The sequence below is a fragment of the Mandrillus leucophaeus genome, unplaced genomic scaffold (genome assembly GCF_000951045.1).
Source record: "Mandrillus leucophaeus isolate KB7577 unplaced genomic scaffold, Mleu.le_1.0 Scaffold80, whole genome shotgun sequence".
Lineage (NCBI taxonomy): Eukaryota > Metazoa > Chordata > Mammalia > Primates > Cercopithecidae > Mandrillus > Mandrillus leucophaeus.
The window spans coordinates 5,791,910-5,812,178 of NW_012108697.1; the positions used below are offsets into that span (position 1 = coordinate 5,791,910).

Sequence of the window (20,269 nt, forward strand, 5' to 3'; positions counted from 1 at the left end):
ATTCGTGGTTTGATAAGACTGGCCAAGTATCCAAGATGGTTAAGGTAATGAATATTGTGACCTGAATATGAAATGTCTTAAGCTGACTGAAAAGTAATTACACAAAAAAGTGTGAAAGTATGAGAAGAGCATTATCGGTATCTGGAAATATTTAAAATAAGTAAATACATACATAAAACAGCAATTTCTAAAAATATATATTTACCGCCATGTTTTGAGACCAGGTACAAATAATGATACAAAAACGTTATCTTCAAACACCAAAGAAACTACTGATCCAATCAATCAGCAAACCCTAATTCAGGTGTTAGGAAAAGGTTGTGAAGACTACATAAGGCACAGCTCTGATTCCTGCCCTTAAGGACTTTGCAGTTTATTAATAATTGTGGAGAGAAGTAAACCGAATAAGCTATCTCGTAAGACAGTTTAATGTTTTATAGGAGAACTTGAATTCGTGGCTTCCAAAACTCAAAATAGGCCTTTAAATAGACATTTTTCATACCCAAAAGGTATGTTTAAAATAATTCATTCTTATCTAAGGACAGGAAGTGTGTAGAGTAAGCCTGCAAAAGGTCATCACCACTATTAAAGCATTTTTTTTTCCTGATCTTTTTAACTGTCATGACTTTTATGCCCAACAGTTACTGATGGTCAAATGTATTCTGAAGCTCAGCCAAAGCTTTTTTTTTTTTTTTTTTAGAGTGATACTCAAAACAAAGCAAATATTGGCTTAGTCATGACACTTGTTGTTCTAAAACGTTAATAGCCTATTGTTCACTGTGGTTGTCTCAACAAGATAATACATTGAAAAACAGCATTTCCTGATAGGAAGTGAATTCCCACTGTGTGTCACAGGACCCTAGCCAAATGCTGGGCTCCAAAGGAGAAATAGCAGTGCCTTCTGGGACTGTGTAGAGACTTCCCCCTCGCTAGTTTAAAATGTCTGTTTCAGCTCAAACTACAATCTGACTGATTTTGCTACCATAGGACTGTTTTCCTAAAACGGCTTCAAATGCTTTAGACAACGTTTGTTCAACATCCTGTAGACAGCAGCATCCTGTATATTTCTAACTATGAAGAATTTCCTTAGTTAAACATGCCACAGTGGATGGGGTAATTTGACAAAGAAGCCATCAGGATGTATCTTCAAAACAGTATGTGACCATTTTCAAGCGTGGTTTCATATAAGCAATTGTTAAAAAAATCATAATATATGAAGCACAACAATTGCAACAGATTTTCGCATTTCACACATCAGATATGTTTTAGTAGACAAAAATTTAGGCTCAATTAATTAGTCCAAGCACCACAGCATTATTTAAGAGTTCAATTAGTGAGAAACTGATGTCACCAGCAGACCCTCATACAGAAGTGGAGAAGTGCCTCCAAAGTAACTGACACTGTACTAAGACATTAAGACCTCCTTTTTAAACACTGAAAACATACTTTTCATCTATTTTCACAGATACGAATTTAAATTTTTTTTTTGTTGCCAAGTTCCAAATCACCAGTGGATATTAGAAAGCTTCAACAATGCAAGAAACAGGAGCAGTTGTCATTTTAGTGGATTCTAAGCAAGACTGTCCAAGTTACCCAGGTATTCCCAGCATTTAATTCAGTGCTTAGCTGCTAGAAGGTCTTCGATACATTTTGCTAAGTGGAACTGTATGTCAAAAAATGTGTATGAAAATTAACAAGGAATACTAATAATTATCTAGCATTTTTTGAATAATGAATAATACCTCAGATTATAGAAAAGTATATTCAAGGTATATTAAGCCTTCTGCCAAGAAGTTAAGGTAACCACCACACAAACATACAAACTCTCCTACCTTATAGCCAAGAAAATGTCTTTATCTTCCAGTTGTAATTACACAAATCAAATGAAGTTCTTACATCATTTTATCATTAGAACAGCTGTCATTTGATTGAATTATGACACTAAAACTGTGAAAAAGGCAATGCTAGGCAATGGTAAACATCGTATGTGTGATGCAGCAAAAATGACTGCTTTTGTTACTTTATAACTTTGCCATGTAACTTTGTAACTTTGCTGGCAGGATATATTTCACCTCTAAAGCAGCTTCCTCAGCATCAAATTTGAAAACTTTAGTTAAGTAATGTCAGTTTTGGCATTTAAGGAAACAAGGAGATGGATTAAAGGGCTAGAATGTGCAAACAGTTTAAGCAAGAAACCTGAAGCCCAGTTTCAAAGCTCTAGGATTACTTCTGAATGGTCAGACTCACTGAAAATTATAAGGATCCATTTTAAAAACAAACATAACCTCACAATCTTCTTCCTCAAGTATTCAAGTTTGATAAAAAGGATTTGCTTTTAATTCTGGAATGCGTTTGATACTTTTGAAATTGACTTTTTAGAAAAGAATAGTTTATATAAAATATAGAATGATATTCAACTTTCCTTTTTTACATTCTTAAACTTTAAACTGGCTTAGACCATATGGAAGGTCAAATAAATTACAGACCACACAATATATATAAAAGATGTTTTTTAGTTAAATACGAGAAACTTCATATAATTTGGGCTATCCAGTTTAAATCAATATTCCAACAAAAATACTACACAAATATTGAAGTTGAAAGGGATACTAAAACTCATCTACTTCAAACCTCTCATTTTATAGATGGTAAAACTGAGGATTCAAGGAGGTCAGGTGACCCAATCCCACATCCAAGTTACCCGACTTTGAACCCAATGTTCTTTCACTATTCTGCTGAGAAATGACTTCCTCCTAGGGCAGTTCTTACCCACCCCCACCCAAGAATGCCTGGGATAGTGCCGCCTACTTTTGGAGCCCTAGTCTGATAAACAGAAGTTGGTGAGGGAATTTTCCCTTTCCACACATCACTATTATACCTTCTCTATAGTACCCAAGTTCTAGGTTCTGTCCCAAAACGGAGGTAGGAGAAGACTAATAGCATAAGTACCTCTGATGGAGAGGGGATGGGAACAAACTTGGAAATGATCCAGATATCCATCGAAGGAGGAATAACTGAGTTACGTTACATCCATCCACACAATAAAGTACTATAAAGCCATTAAAAAGAATGAAGTAGGTTGGGTGCAGTGGCTCATGCCTGCAATCCCAGCACTTTGGGAGGCTGAGGCAGGGGGATCACTTGAGGTCAGGAGTTCAAGACCAGCCTGGCCAACATGGTGAAACCCCAACTCTACTGAAAGTACAAAAATTAGCCAAGCTGTAATCCCAGCTACTCGGGAGGCTGAGGCAGGAGAATTGCTTGAACCCAGGAGGCAGAGGTTGCAGTGAGCCAAGATTGTGCCACTACACTTCAACCTAGGCGACAGAGCAAGACTCTGTCTCAAAAAAAAAAAAAAAGAAAAAAGTAGATACATAATGGTATGCATGGTATAATTTTATATGGATTAAAAAGCTGTTCGGGTAGATCACTCACACACACACACACACTCCTCTCTGTCTCTCTCTCTCTCCCATCGACATTTTTTTGAAAAATAAATTCCCCTCTGGGGAGTGGTGCTGAGGGATTAGGCTGGGAAAAACATTTTGTCACATGCCCTTTTATATTATTTCATCTTTTTACCATATTCATTTTTTAGTAAAATTACCTTTTAAAAGTACATTAAAGCAGAGAAAGGAAATTCCGTGGAGCTCTGGGAGACAACTCTGGTGATGAAGATAAAGACAGGGTTTATCAATGGTAATTTGACACTCTGTATCTAATGTACATGACACATTATATCTAGTTCTCTAGAAAAGCCTTCTCAATGCTTTTCATGTCATGGTATGTGTATTAGTTCTCACTAATAGGGTATGCATAAATAAGACAAAGCTTGTATAGCAGACTGGAGTAAACGAGAGGGAGACTGAGGGGGCAGATGCACAGGGCTTGGTAAAAAAAATTCCATTTTCTTCATATTATGTACCTAGGAAAAGATAGAGTATTACTGGAGATATTAACTAAGATTTTCTATTAAAGTTCCAAATAAAAATCTATTTAAAAATCTTCTAATTTCAATATTTAACAGCAAATTCACTGGCAAGCTTTGCTCCAGCACAACTGTAAGAGTCGAAGTTTAACTGTATTCCTCCAGAGTTCAAAGGGACAGTACGTTGTAACCAATATTTTTTGAAATGAAACATAACAGATAACAGTGTTTTCTGTGTTGTAAGAGAAATTTATTTCAGAGATTTAAAGTGGTTCGTATGTGTCATGGTTGGCTCATGATGCAAAATATACTGAAAAAAGTTTGAAAGCCACTTTTACCCAAGGCTACACAACTAATAGCTGTACACTAAATAGCCAATGTTCAAGGAAAGGTCCACGAAAACACTTGTGGCAGGAGGTTGGCCTAATTTCAACTTGAAAATGCTGATGAGATGTTTTATATAGCTAGTTCTACTACTCAGATATGAAAAAGTAAATTTCAAAATTTCTGACAGACACAACTTCTTACAGTAAAGCTTTAGTTTTCATGTCATTTATAAGAATGACTGAGTTAACATCCAACCATTTTTCTCTCAATTCTAGTATATTCCCTTTAGCATTTCTGGAATAGTCTGGTGTCTTTACAAAGAAAATTAAGAGTACTCAAAGCTAGAAGAGATCTTACAAGAGGCTAACCCAAATTCCTAATTGTATAGGTGAAGAAACTAATATCCAAAGAGGTAAATCAGTCTCTTGAATCCCAGGTTAGTGCTTTTTGCTATGATACCATACCTGTGCTTTATTCTTACATCCTTATGAAGTTAGAAGACAGCTAAATCCGATTACTACCGGATTTAGTAGTAAAAAAGAGGAAGTAAAAAAGAGGAAGCTGAAGCAAGGAGATGCTAAGAAGTCTTAGTTCAAAAAGGATGACACAATGTCACCTCCGCAAGCTTTACAGAAATTAGTCATTTTCAACATTCAGCTTTGATTTCAAGGGAGGCAGTTGTTCAATTTGCTTGCACCAAATGAGTGTCTACCCAAAGTGTACACATGACCACACACCAGAGTGTATAGATAACACAAAACACAGCCTCTCCCTCCACATGCCCACTTCAGTCAGTGAACAATTGAATACTCCAAAGGCATTTAAAACTCAGGTACAAACAGAAATTCAGTGTGTGAGGGGAAAAAAAGGTCAGACAGACCCCAGTTGCAAAGAAAAAAACTGCTGAACATGGACCTCAATGAACAACAATAATTCTCCTATAGTTCAACTCACCATTCACGTCACAAACTCTAGAAAGAACACAGAGGCACGGAACTGATGAGGCATGGAACAGAACTTTGGGCTACAGCCTGCCCCAACTCTTCTGACAAATACCCAACAGCAACAGGACAAAGCATCATTATGACAGAAATAAAAGGCTCTTTAGATGCTGCCTTTTTTTTAATTCAATGAACCCACTCTTACACACAAAGTTCATGTCACGATGTCTCGAAACACAGTATTGCCAGATTATGCTATTAATGGGTCCAATAAATTCAGTATAAAACACCACTTCAAGCATTTTTAAGTTAAATAACTAGCACATTTGGGAGAATACTATTTTCCTTCATTTGAACAGTAAATGTCATCCCCAAAATCGTTAAAACTAACAATTCAGTAAACTGTTTAAGAAAGGGGGGGAAAAAAAGCAGACAAGTGAACTAAAAGAAAAAAACCTTAGTTGAATGATAAAGCCAGAAGCTCCTCCCAAAGAATACTGCATGTTACTAGTGGCTGGCACAAAGCTTAACCATCTATCTTATCTGTGTTTCCCCTTAAGCTGTGAGCAATCAGTATTACAATAGACAATCCATTACTTACAAAAAAATTGAAGTGCTGTACATTTCTTAAGCTGGTTTTTGTGTGGCAATTCTGTTGCAATACTGCCCTAAAAATGAACTTTGTTTTAAAGAGCAAGATATCCACAGTCAATGTGGTTACAGCAAGGGTGGAGCTCACTCTAGGGGAAACAACACACCCAGGCCGACTTCAGTGAGAGCAAACTGCACATTAATATTGTCGAACATTTTCAGAGCCTCAGAGTCACAATTAATTGATTAGTCCTCCTAAAAAAGTTGGGGGGAGTTCATGTTTGAAGATCAGCTTTCCTGCCTTGAAGTAAAATATATTCTCATTTCTTGTTTGTGAAGAAAGTAAAGATAAAATAAAATGCAAGACAGATCACACAGTTCAACCAACAGAATGTTAGATGGAAGTGGAGTACTATAAAGGAAGTCCAACCATGCCAACTTCTAAGTTTAGCAACAGCAGCTTTTACATATCTCAAGGTGTCAGAAGCTTTGCTCATTCTAAAACATTACTTCAGCCAGTTACCAGAGGTCCTGAACATTAACACAAATTACCTCTTTCTCTCCTCACCAGTGCTCTAGTTCTCCTAACAATGCACAAATAATAAAAACATTTTATTATCAACTAGCAATAGGTCCCTTCAAAATAAGATGTCATTTATGGAGTTGCTTTGGTAGAATATTGAAATGTACATGTAAAGAAGAATATTATTTATTATGCATACCACATTTTTAATACCCCCTTTTTCAATAATTTTGTAGGAATTTTATTTTTAAAAGTTTTCCACAGTATGTATAAATACTGTATAAATATCTTCAACAGTATCTAAAATAATTTATCAGTTACTGAAACTATTATCAAACATCTGATAATTATTCAAAGTGATTTTAACCAATACTATTTTCTGTATATGCATATTCAGAAACACAACCAAGAGTTATTTTTAATTGAATTCCTATAATCATAAAATTAGAGTAAAAGGAGCACATGAAAAACTATATAATTGCTTACATAGAATTTAAAATGAGCAATGGAAAAGGATTTGAGAGAACACCAGGAAAATATTATTTTTAATGATGCATGTTGTCACGTTACTCTAGCCAAGAGCTACTCTCTCACATTGGAACAATAAATCAGTTTGGAGTATTGAACATTTCAATATTTTGAGAGATGGCTTAGAACATCCTCTCTCAGGACCCTAGTGAGGGGCTGTTGATTGATCTTGCCTTTGTTGGATTATGAGGTCACTCTTGCCACATGACAAATTAACCATTCCAACATACTCTTCTCATAGTCCAACTGCCTGATTTATTTTTTCAACCATCAATGTAATTATGAATCACCTGCTGCCATCTCTTAGCTCTTCCTCATCTCCCCCTCAAACTAACAATTCAAAGTTACCAGTTGGTTATTATAGTAGAAGAATCCTGTCTTGATACTTTTTGGATTTGCACTGGCAGAATGTGTTTTCAAGTCAAACTTCACTTTCACAGCTGCAAAGGAAATGACAAGAGAAGAAAAACACAGCCAATATATATCAGCAATTAATTCCATCCACAACTGCCCAGCTGTTTGTGCATGGAAGAATCAGTCTGTTTCCTTTCGGGGCTTTCACCACTGAAAACTGATACTGCACATTCAGAGACACAAGCTGTTTGTAACATGTCAGGAATGTGCGCAAGATCACACAGAGTTGAAGAGACAAAATGAAATCCAGATCTAGTTTTCTTGGGACTTGCCAGTATTATTTCATAGCAAAACACACACACACACACACACAAACACCCCAATCACAGAGCAAAACACATAAAAAATATTCTCCCTTCTGAATATTACCCTTCCAATAAAGGAGAAAATCTGCCAATAATATCAGATTTAGTATCAAGAATAGACACTCTGATTTATTGGCATAGACAAGGTGTGACATTCTTAGGAATCCACATGCTCTATGTTAAATCCAGCCAATACTCTGGACTACACAGCTACTTGCCCAATGTGTAGTCCCTTTAAAAAATCCTTATAAATGTGAAAGTTGTTGGGAACCAATGCTTTCACCACAGTCATGCAGAAAAGCAAGTTTTTCTTGGTTAGTCCTGATACTATTTGGCACTCACATACATGCCTGTTTCAGGGATTCATGTAAATTTACAGATCCAATCTTCTAGGGTAACTTTGAAGCAATGAAATTTCTCCTTCCCTCCCCGCTAACTCTGTTTTGTGGATTTTAAATAAAAATACTATACTGAGTGCCAGAGGCTTAACAACTGAAGTATGGGCTTGTATGCAACTCATGAAGTGTGCTATCCCCCTTCTCTCCCTGTCCTCCAATTCCAATTTTATTTCAAATATTTGTTTGATTTAAATTGTGTAAAACGTCATTTTTTCATATTGTATTTTCAATACATGACTTGCCATTATTGTTATGAAAGTCAGCGAAAAAAGATGGCATTTTAAAAACAAAATAATTGAAAACATATTTTAGCTTTGTTTAAGAAAAAAAAAAGAGGAAATGAGGTAGCTCCATGACTGAATTCATTGTCCTAAGGGCCTTCCCCTTCCCCTTTTGCCCTCCAATCAACATCAGCTGTACAAGAGTTCACGCACTCCTAAAACCTGTACATTCTCAAATACAACATAGATAGGACACCCACTCTGGGCACCACTAGGGTCTAGGGCTTGATAAATGAAGAGAAGACAAACTGTCTACTCCAAATAGGGGAGTAAAAGAAACATTCCATAAGTTTCCAAATGGAGATGTTTTCAAGTGCCAGAAATCAAACCAGCACAATGAGAAGCTGTCTCCAACTAAAGTGCTATGAATCCTGAAGTCATGAAGTTTGATTTGTTAAGGAACTACTAGGCATCTCAAACATGTGGTAGACTAAAATTAAAGCACAAAACCAAAAAAAGGGCTTTTCCTTTTGAACAAACATCATCTGGTCAAGGATATATCGGGTTGGGGGAGGGGAGGGGAGGGGAGGAGGGGAAAGGAGGAGAGGAGTTTAATTTTTGGCTGATGGTGACACCAACTTCTAGAAACGTGGTATAACTATTAGTGACTTAAAACAGCCACAGAGATGAGCTTTGCTTGGCAAGCTTCAGCTCTGTGGGACATTCAGTCTAGCTTGAAATGTCTATGGGAAGTAACCTCTCCACCTACTACAAGACTGGCTAAGAAAAAAAAGGTCTAAACTGTTTAAATCAGGTTACTTAAATTCATGTTAGTCTGGGGTGGGGAAGCTGGCTGCTTCCATGGGTTCCTCTACTCAGCTGGGATCACCTTTGTATTCCAAAAGATAACACAGAGCTTAGAGCTTAGCCCACTGAAACCATCCCTAAGTGTGGAATGGTTATGCCTGAGTAATAGGCATTTAGTTATGATTAAAAACAAAACAACTAAGGATGAACACTCTCCAAAAAGGAAAGCAAAATGACAGAAAAATAGGGGGCAAGGAGATGATCAGAGTAAAATGCATGAAATATTAAAAAGATTAAAAACCAACTGTGTAAACTTGCGTGTCCTCAGAGATCTAAATGCTGCTAAGCAGTTAAAATGCCACTGGAATAATTCAGACTGCTACGCAGTGCACTTTACATACTTATTCCATGAACTTCCACAGCAACCCTATCGGTAGTACTATTATGATGCCTCCTTTACAGATAAGAAAACTAGGGCCAGGCGCGATGGCTCACGCCTGTAATCCCAGCACTTTGGGAGGCCGAGGCAGGCAGATCACGAGGTCAGGAGATCGAGATCATCCTGGCTAATGCAGTGAAACCCCGTCTCTACTAAAAAAAAATACAAAAAAATTAGCTGGGCGCGGTGGCGGGCACCTGTAGTCCCAGCTACTCGGGAGGCTGAGGCAGGAGAATGGAGTGAACCTGGGAGGCGGAGCTTGCAGTGAGCCAAGATCACACCACTGCAATCCAGCCTGGGCGACAGAGCAAGACTCCGTCTCAAAATAAATAAATAAAAATAAATAAATAATATACATGGTAAATAATGTCCCTTGTCTATTTAATATTTGATAGATGGTTATTTGTTAAAACAGGTAATCCAAGACTTAAAAAGGAAGAATTATAGAAAAGGCAAGGTTGGGGATAAGTGAAATATGGTTAATGTTCAAAATAGGCTTTTTCTGGATAAAAAATGTACACGACATAACCTACAATGATTGATAAGTTCATCTTATTAAAGCTGAGGTTGAAATTCAGTAAGTCATTAGGTCTAAAGATTAGGCATGATCCCCATTTAAAACAAAAATTAACCAAACTAGTGAGGTTGTATTGTATCTCCAAGGTTGCCAAACTAGAGGTAGAAAGACATAATATGGCTTTGACTCTATTGATGGCTAAGAGTTATGAAAACTATGCATTTTATTAACACCTCCTGAAGACACAGACTACATGAAAAAGAAAAAAGCACAGAATAAAAAGTGAAGAATAAATCTATTTGTGCCTTAAATCTGCAATCATGAATAATTTGTTTTGGGAAAAAGTTCTACAACGGAACAGAAAACAAGTAAAAACAAAATGAAATATAGCCACAATATACAAAATATTCATGACACATGCAATTTGTTTTTACTTTCTAAATCTTTGAGGTATAACTTTTAACTGTGGTAAGAATACATAACATGAGATCTACCCTCTTAAATTTAAGTATACATTAGTGTTGATTATAAGTACAATGTTCTACAGCAGACCTAAAGAGCCTTTTTATTTTGTTGGACTGAAACCCTCCCCCCTGCAATTTGTTAAAAATGTTACTTTTGCTTTGAGCTGTTCCATCCAAGGATACAGGGCTCTGTAGGCATTTTTAAATTGCTTTTTCCAACTATGAGACATCTCTTTACTTGGAAAAATATGTTTTAAGTTTCAAATACTTTACCCAGTAAAAGCCATTCCCCCAATTTTTTTTTTTTTAACTTGGGAAATTTAAGTATTTATCAATGATGTTTCTCTAAAATTATCCTCCAAAACCAAATTCAAGCACTTAGCTTCAAACACTGCTGTTGGATAGGTAGGAGGCACAGCTGGCTCCTCCCAGCCCCCTACTCCCCCTCAAAAAAAAATCACAAAAAACTAAAAACAAAACAAAAAAAACACATGATGTGTAGGCCTACTAACAATCTCAGCCTCTCTGAGATCTAGCTCTAGAGCTTGTGTTGCCTGTATATGACAAGAGCCACATCCCACCCTCAAAAATTAATGCTTTAAGGGTCCTCAGATATGATAAGTAAGCTTTTTCCAAGACAGACCAAGAGACAGGTTTGGATATCTGCACCCCTACCCCCCAAATCTTTGTCCTTCAACCCCCGCATAACTCTGCCTGCCTTAAAGTATCTTAATGTGTTTTTCCACTGGATGGTTGATAGATTTGCTACATACTCAGTAGCATGATACGTGTAATGAAAACAAAAACAAAACTAGTCTGTAAATGTATCTCTTCTGTACATTTTAGAGGGATTTCAGTTTATAGAATCATACATACTGCTCCCAAACATTAGTGAAGTGTAGAGTATCAATTTATTCTCTGCAACCTACAGCTGTACTGATCACATGATCTACTTTGATTTTAGATTTTTTTAAATTTATATTTAAATTCTAAGTTGGTAAATCAATTCACCAAGTATATCTTTTCTACTTTTTTCTTAAACACATTTATTCTACTAACGATTCATTCCCGAACTATTACATGCTACAATTGAACAGGTAGCATGTTAGAAAATGTAAGAAATGAATACGACACTGTCTCTGACCCTAAAATACCAGCAATTTAGTGGGTTGGGGCAGGGGAGAGGGAGAGACAATTGTAGCACACTCTATCTTGTAATAGATATACTACAGATTCAGAGAAAGGAGCCTATTTGAAAGGTTATAGGGCAAGTTACCCTGGAGCTTGGTCTAAAAGGAATGAGTATATTTGGGGTGAAGAGGAGAAAGATTACAGAAAGACAATATATGTTTTAATAAACTTTTAACGCATAGCTTTACTTTAAATAAAAGTATCACAGATTACAACTAATACAAAAGGGAAATCAAAATTGCCACTGGGTAACAGTTTACAGTGATTTGTATAATTTAAGCTACAGGAAGCCTACAATCTATTAGCCAACCACACAGTTTTGTGTCATGTGCTTTTGCTTTCACTCTACTCTTCTGACTTGCATGCTAAGAAAAGAAACTCAAAAGCCATTTATATTCTTTTTTAAACAATGCTTGTTCTTACACTGAGTTAACCAATGACTTAGAAATAATTAAGACTAATTATCCTGAAAGCCAGTCAAACTGTAATCTGACACCACGTCACCATGAAAAGAGGCATAAGAATGTTCTAGGTTAATACTAAGGTCAGTAAACAAATTCCATGGTCAGCGTGGCACTATAGTATACTATACCCTATGGGCTTAAATCCTTAAAGACATCAAGTATAAGGAAGGTAGATTTAACGGGAAAGGATGGGAAGGGGGGGCGGGAAACACAGCAACTAATAAGCATTATGTTTTGTAAGGCACTTAAGTTCTGAGGTTCACTGGCCCAGAAAGTTGTTGATATATGAGAAAGGTTACTTTTGTGGATTGAAAAATGGGCTAAGGTGATTAAATATACTTAAAGCTAAAAGGGATGATATGTTAAATTGCTGAGACTGGGTCACTCACTTGATCAACTTATTATTGATGAGAAAATGCCACAGGGTTAATGTTTAAGATGCTTCCACATCGAAGTACAAATAAATAACAAATCTTCCATTTTTATGAAGAATATGCAGATCATTTATAGCATATACAATCATCACAAACTGAGAGGAAAAACCCTTTAAAACGGAGAAATTAAGGTAGGATTATTTATGTAAATTATTTAAAGATTCCTTGCCAGGTTCTTTTAAATAGTAATCGCGCCTGCATTTAACCATGTTATATTGAGATACAGGCAACTTTTTTTTTTAAGACAGGGTCCCACTCTGTTGCCCAGGCTGGGTACAGTGGCATGATCATGGCTCACTGCAGCCACAACCTCCCCGGGCTCAAATGATCCTCCCAGCTCAGCCTCCTAAGTAGCTGGGATCACAGGCTCATATGACCACACCCAGCTAATTTTTCTATTTTTTGCAGAGACAAGGTCTCATCATGTTGCCCAGGCTGATCTCAAACTCCTGCGCTCAAGTGATTCAGCTCCCTCAGCTTCCCAAAGTGCTGGGATTATAGGAATGAGCCACCATGCCCAGCCACTAGCCAACTTTCTAGAAGCATATACTTTATATAAAGCAAGGCCTATAATTTATGTACTTTATACTAATGAATTCACACCTACAACATCAAAACTTTAACAAAAAAGAAAAAAACCCTCTTGCCTTTCAGAACATTCACTTCAGGAGTTTACTCCTGGAGTAGGAAATCCTCAGTGAATTCTTTGGACAGTATATATGTACACCCATCCCTAGGTATCCATCAGGGATTAGTTCCAGGACCTCCCATGGCCACCAAAATCCAGGATGCTCAAGTCTCTGATATAAAATGAAGTGGTATTTGCATAAAACCTTTGTACTTCCTCCTGTATACTTTAAATCATCTCTAGATTACTTATAATGCCTAATACAATGTAAATGCTATGTAAGTAGTTGTTATTCTGTATTTTTACTCTAATATTTTCAATCTGCGGTTGGTTGAATCTGAGAATGTGAAACCCTCAGAAATGGAGGGCCAACTGTAACTTCCTCAGAATATTCAGAGAAAAGGAGGAGCGTGGAAAAGCTCATGACAATTGCTTCTGAATCTCTGAGAAGGAAAGTGACAGGAGGAGTACAAAAACTGGGTGGAAGGGGGAAAAGGAGGAGCTAAGAAAGCAGATGAACAGACAATATAGGAAGCCAAGGATGACATGAGATAAGGTGATCAAGTAACTGTGGCAGCCGGAAGAGGCTGGGCCACACCCATAGAGAGCTATGTGGCTTATTTCAAGGGGGTGGAAACTGAGCAAGTGAACAATTTTGGTTTTGTTTAACTGAAAGGTTGCACAATCCTGTAAATGGGGGAAGGAAAAGGGGTGTTTTTCCAGTCTAGAGAAAGTTAGGATAAATAGCTATCACTTTAAAAAATATTAAACAGAGAAGTAATACCTGAATCATTCATAGGAATATGAAAAAACAAAGCAAATCAAAGCAAAAATCATCTGGCATTGTTAGTATTTTAGAAAAGTAATGTATACCTTATACATGAAAATGAAAAACTGAGAACCTTGAGGAAAGACATATAAACTCTGTGTAAACCCAGAACATTACTTATTGACGGTCATAATGAAGCTTTTTATCCTGTGGACTACGCCATCCTTCAAACTACAAGATCCCCATAAAGTACACTGACAGGAATTTTCGGGTACGTGGATCAGTGTAAGGTCCTTCCTCACTCCAACTTTAAATTTGGCAGCTTACAGAAATAATTCTCAGTGGCTGGATTCTTAAAACTTACTCCAAGATAAGCAATACTGTGACTCCTGTGGGCTATTTCCAAGTTATTAATCTGAAACAGTTCTCAATCCCTTTAAACTCATTCCTGCTGGTCCAATATAATAAATGATATGATGCTTTAAATAAAAAGGGGAGGTGGAGGGAAGAAAGAAGGCCCAAGTTAGCACCTTTGAAGTTGCTTTAAAGTTTTAAAAAACTGCAAATGAGAAGTAATAACATAATATACATTTATTATATTTTTCAATCATGTGGCTAGAAACTACAGAAAGAATTTTAGAAGGGCTTTCTTCCAGATGCAAATTTCTTTGTTTGATTTCACGTTTAACAGCTACTGCCTTCACTACACTCTAGGAAATGAAAATTGAAAAAAAAAAAGTGAGGTATTTCAAGTTTTTTTATAGATGATTAATCAAATCTATTTTCTAAGCATTAATATCTTCCTACAGGAATTTTTTTAAAAGGCACTATACATTCAAAAAGTGTTTGCTTTCACCATAATACAAAAGTCAAGGTGTGCTTGCTAAACCAGAAAGCAATCAGTGCACCTAGACCCGTGTTCTTAACACAATCAGAACAGAGCAACCAAGTGTAGCTTTAACATTTTGGCTTATCAGTTTATAAACAAAAATTTGTAGCTAGAGTTCAAAGAGGGATCTAAATATACAAACCTCTCTCAACATAATGTCATTATATAGATCACACCATTAGTAAGAAATGCTCATGGAAATACTCTTATTTTAGAATTTTCAAAAAATTCTAGACAATTATATCTCAAAGAAATATAAGCCGCTTAAAATTTACAAAAGAATTTCGAGTCATAGTCAATAACTAGAAACCAGGTTTTCTTCAAATCACAAGTTGTGGACTAGGCTTACAGAAGTCTGTAACAGACTTCCATAAGATGGGGAGTTGTTACAGAGAACCACACACACACAAAAAAACCAGAATGTTGAAGGGTTCATTCTCAGTTAAAAGGTTGACCAAAAAGAAAAAAAAAAAATCTATCCCTTAACAGACAGAATTAAAAACCCAAATCAAGGGCCAGGCATGGTGGTTGTAATCCCAGCACTTTGGGAGGCCGAGGAGGGTGGATCACGAGGTCAGGAAATCGAGACCATCCTGGCTAACACAGTGAAACCCCGTCTCTACTAAAAATACAAAAATTAGCTGGGTGTGGTGGCACACACCTGTAGTCCCAGCTACTCGGGAGGCTGAGACAGGAGAATCGCTTGAACCTCGGAGGTGGAGGTTGCAGTACGTCAAGATCGTGCCATTGCCCTCCAGCCTGGGTGACAGAAAGAGACTCCATCTCAAAAACAAACAACACCCAAATCAAAAATCCTTATCTGTTTTTTCCAGAACACTGACTGGAAAAAGTCTCCCTTGCTAATCTGTAACAACAGGCCTACACTCACAAAGATTTGAGATTTGGGTTTACACACCAGCATGATCCAGAAAACCCCCAAGTCAAGAAAGAAACATGAAGTGCTCTTCATGTTTCAAAACCTTTAAAGATAAAATTAGATGCATGAGAAAGGAAGATGCTATAAAGACTGGCAGATTTTAAGGACTACTGAATAACTGAAAAAACTTAATGGATTAAACAGTACATGAGACCCAACTGGAAAGAGAGTAAACTGGAATACAGACTTGAAAAAACCAGCCAGAACGAAGCACAGAGACAAAGAAACGGAATATACAGAAGAGAGGCTAAAAGAAGTCGGGCATGGTGGCTCACGTCTGTAATCCCACCACTTTGGGAGGCTGAGACAGGTGGATCATTTAAGGTCAGGAGTTCGAGACCAGCCTGGCCAAAATGGTGAGACCTCGTCTCTACTAAAAACACAAAAACTAGCCAGGCATGGTGGCACACACCTGTAATTCTAGCTACTCAGGAGGCTAAGGCAGGAGGATCACTTGAACCTGGGAGGCAGAGGGTGCAGTGAGCCGAGATTGAGCCACTGCACTCCAGCCTGGGCAACAGAGTAAGATTCTTTCTCAAAAAGAGAGAAAGAGAGAGAGAGGCTAAGAAAAATGAGAGAGAGAGAGACAGACAGACAGACAGACACACACACACACTAAGAGACTTTAGTAAAGTCCAACATACCAAAGTTCCTGAAGCGAAAATAGAGAGATCAGGGGAGATACTCAAGGAAATCATGGCTAGAGACTTTTTGTAGAGTGGTCCAGGGACAGATTGGCTACAAAGGACTGACAATTAAACCTGCAACAGACTTCAAAAGAAAACAAAATAAAAGTAATGAGACAAAGAAATATATTCAAATTGCTGGGAGAAGATGTCAGTCTAGGAATTGTATATCTAACAAAACTATTTTTGGAGAATAAGAGTAAAATGCAACACTGTCTCACTAAAAAATTTTATAAACTTACTAAAGGAACTTTTAAAGGGCAAATTCCAGGAAGAAAGAAATTAAAACTGGAAGGGCAGGCTGGGATGAAAGAAACAACAGTGGGTGAAGAAATCTGTAATTTTTTTTTTTTTTCCTGAAACAGGGTCTTGCTCTGTCGCCTAGGTTAGGGTGCAGTGGCAAGATTTCAGCTCACTGCAACCTCTGCCTCCCAGGTTCAAGCGATTCTCCCACTTCAGTCTCCCGCATAGCTGGGACTACAGGTTTGCGCCACCACCCCTGGCTAATTTTTATATTTTTTGTAGAGATAAGGTTTTGCCATGTTGCCCAGGCTGGGAAACACGTAATTTTAAAAATACTATATAAAACAATAGCAATAACAAAGGCAGGTGGTTAAAAACAAGGTGAACTCATATCCCGGTTACTAATAGCATATAAGATAAGAATAGAAAATAAGAGTGTTTTAAGATCCTTGCATTGTTCAGAAGAAAAGAAGAGATAGCTATTAACTTCGGATTTAAGAATGGATGTTAATATTTAAGATAATCCAGAATATATCTTTTTAAACTGAGATCAATAATAAAAATAACCCAATTTTTCTATTAGTAAAAGACGTGAACAGCACTTTGCAAAAGAACATCCAAAAAACCAGTAAGTACATTAAGAAGTGCACATCATCATTAGTTATAAGGGAAATAAAAATTAAAGCCATAATGAGATACCACTATCTACCTACCAGTATGGCTAAAATGAAAACAGAAACAAAAAACTGTTAATATCAAGTATTGGCAAGGATGTGGAACATCTGAAACTCAAGTTGTGTCAATTAGTACAAATACTTTGGGAAACTGGCCTTATCTGCAAAAGTGGGAGACACACATGCCCTGTAAGCCAGCCACTCCTCTCCCAGAAATACACACTCAGAAGAGTTGCATGGATATGAACACCAAAACCATACAACAAGGATGTTCATGGCAGAATTATTTTTAATAGATGCCAACTGGAAACAATCTGAATGACCATCATTTAAATGAATTATTTTATGTTCATAGAGAATGAATTACTGTTACATTTAACAACATAGACAAATCCCACAGGAAAAAAATGCTGGGCAAAAGAAGCTGGAGACAAAAGAGTAGATATTGAATGATTCCATGTATATAAAATCCTGAAACAGGCAACACTACTCTATGGTATTCAAAACTAAATTTTGAATTTAGAATATGGTATGTTCAAAACTAAATTATGTCAGGATTATGGCTACCTTGCAGAGAGCAGGGAAATGCCTGAGAATCCAGAGCAGGGTATTGCTAGCATTCTAGTTCTTGACTCAGATGGGTTACACATGGTGTTCACTATATATATATATCAAGACGTACTCATCAAGATGTACTGTATGATTTCTGTACTTTTCTATATATATGTTAAACTTGCATTTAAAAGTTTATCCAAAAAAATTAAGTGATTTCAAAGAACGAAAAGCTTCCCCTCTTTCTATAGCAAGAACTTATAACTTGATGCCATTTTTTCTGTTGGTTAGCTTGGCTCTCTGGAGACACTGTTAAATCCTCTTTCTCACAAAACCAAAGCATTTTCATATCCAATTTCTTATCAGAAGTAATCTAAGTTCTCCTATATGAGCTGTATACATACTCCTATACAAAATATAAATGATCCATATAATGTCAACTACTTAGCATGGAGGCGTAATACAGAAATTCAAGAAAATTTAGGTCTCAAATCAGTATACTACTTACTCTGCTTCTCCACCTCAACAATACAATGGATTTAAATATATAGTGCAGCATAAATTATCACAATGTTCAATCATTGTGGCCAACAGCAGTGTTACAGTATTAATGCATTCTGTTGTCTGAATTCAACAGCTTCTCCCGTCTTCAACTCCTGATGCCATTTTTCAGTGATAAGAAACATTAACAACACATTCACAAAACACTTAAAATCTAAATTAGGCCTTCTAGTCATTAAATGAAGACATTGTTCAAAACTGTATTATGTAAAATGAAAACAAAAACCTGCATGTAACCACTAACCCACAACAAATAATTAAGAAGTATTTTTTCCCTTAATCACAATCTTTTTGCTGGGCAGAGATAATCAGAACAGATCCTGAAATATCTGTTCAAGACTAACATATTTCAGGGTTACACAATCTTGCCCTATCCAATCTTGTCCTAAGAGAATTTTCTGAATTCTCAGTGTAATAGAAATTTTATATCCATGTTATGCTACTTTTGCCTAATACTGTTTTATCTCATAGTTTAAGAATCTGATAGAGAATGTGATATGGAAACATATCTGCTGATAGAATGCTACTTTCTGATACGTTATTTAAGAGCAAAGGCTGGAAGATCCCTAGAAAAAACTAATTTTGTCTTCTTCACTAACTTATTAAAATCGGTTACCATTTTGAAAATTTTGGGGGTACATTTCATACTTTCAAATACATAAAGGTAGGTTTGTATTATTTTATAGACAGGGTCTTGCTCTGTTGCCCAGGTGGGAGTGCAGTGGTGTGATAACAGCTCATTGCAGCCCTGACCCTCCTGAGCTCAAGCAATCCTCCCATCTCAGCCACCTAAGTAGCTGGGACCACAGGTACACACCCTTACGCAAGCTAATTTTTTTTTTTTTGGAGACGGAGTTTCACTCTTGTTGCTTAGGCTGGAGTGCAATGACACAATCTCAGCTGACCACAACCTCCATCTTCCGGGTTCAAGCGATTCTCCTGCCTCAGTCTCCTGGGTAGCTGGGATTACAGGCATGTGCCACCACACCCAGCTAATTTTGTATTTTTTTTTTTAGTAGACACAGGGTCTCTCCATGTTCATCAGGCTGGTCTTGAACTCCTGACCTCAGGTGATCCACCCACCTTGGCCTTCCAAAGTGCTGGGATTACAGGCGTGAGCCACTGCACCCGGCCTCAATTTTTTATTTTTTGTAGAGATGGAGTCTCCTCCTGTTGCCCAGGCTAGCCTCGAACTCCTGGGCCCAAGTGATCCTCCTGCCTTGGAACCCCAAAATGTTGGGATTATAGGTGTGAGCCACCATGCCTGGCCAATTTGCATTAACAGTAAAAATCTAGTAGTCAGCAGAACTAGGTTCTAGTGCCAGTTCTAGCTCTGATTTTAACTCACACAATGATTTTGGTTAAGTTACTCAAGTCTTTCTAGGCCTCACCTTGCTCAAGTGAAAATGAGAGGACTGAATTAGATGCCCTTTGAAGATTTCATACAATTCTAATATCCTATAACAGGTCTAGTGAAGAATGTATCTCAGACTAGAAATTTACAAGGATGGTTATGGTACCCAGATAAAGATCATACAGCAATACAAAAGAAAAGCAAATATCCCTTAATTATTCAGTCCATTTGTTAAGTTAGGTCTCCGTGCAAATGGACATTCCTTCCTCTACAAGCACCTGGATTTCATCTATTTCAGCACTTATGTGCACTGTAGAAGTGTTTATGAAGTACAGTACCTATTTGCTTTATACCTTGGCAAAAGCACTTCTTGAAGATGCTATCATTCTGCTTTCCCAAAGGAAAGCTGACTCTAGTCAATCCTCTCTCATTTAGACTTTCAACATCAATTAGCATTAAGGGGACACACACAGAAACCACCACC

General features: G+C 37.1%; 1 protein-coding gene across 7 annotated transcripts in view; it reads right to left on the bottom strand.

Moving 5' to 3' along the window:
• Positions 1 to 20,269, bottom strand: part of ADD3 (adducin 3 (gamma)) — a 140,593-nt gene that overhangs the window by 53,495 nt on the left and 66,829 nt on the right. Inside the window, exons 2-3 of one of the 7 annotated variants that reach the window (XM_011967559.1) lie at positions 7,187 to 7,278; positions 3,608 to 3,665 (exon numbers count right to left, since the gene is read on the bottom strand). The exons of the other annotated variants lie outside the window; for them this stretch is intronic. The gene's annotated coding sequence lies outside the window, so the exon portion shown is untranslated. The remainder of the gene's footprint in view (positions 1 to 3,607; positions 3,666 to 7,186; positions 7,279 to 20,269) is intronic. 7 annotated transcript variants of the gene reach the window in all.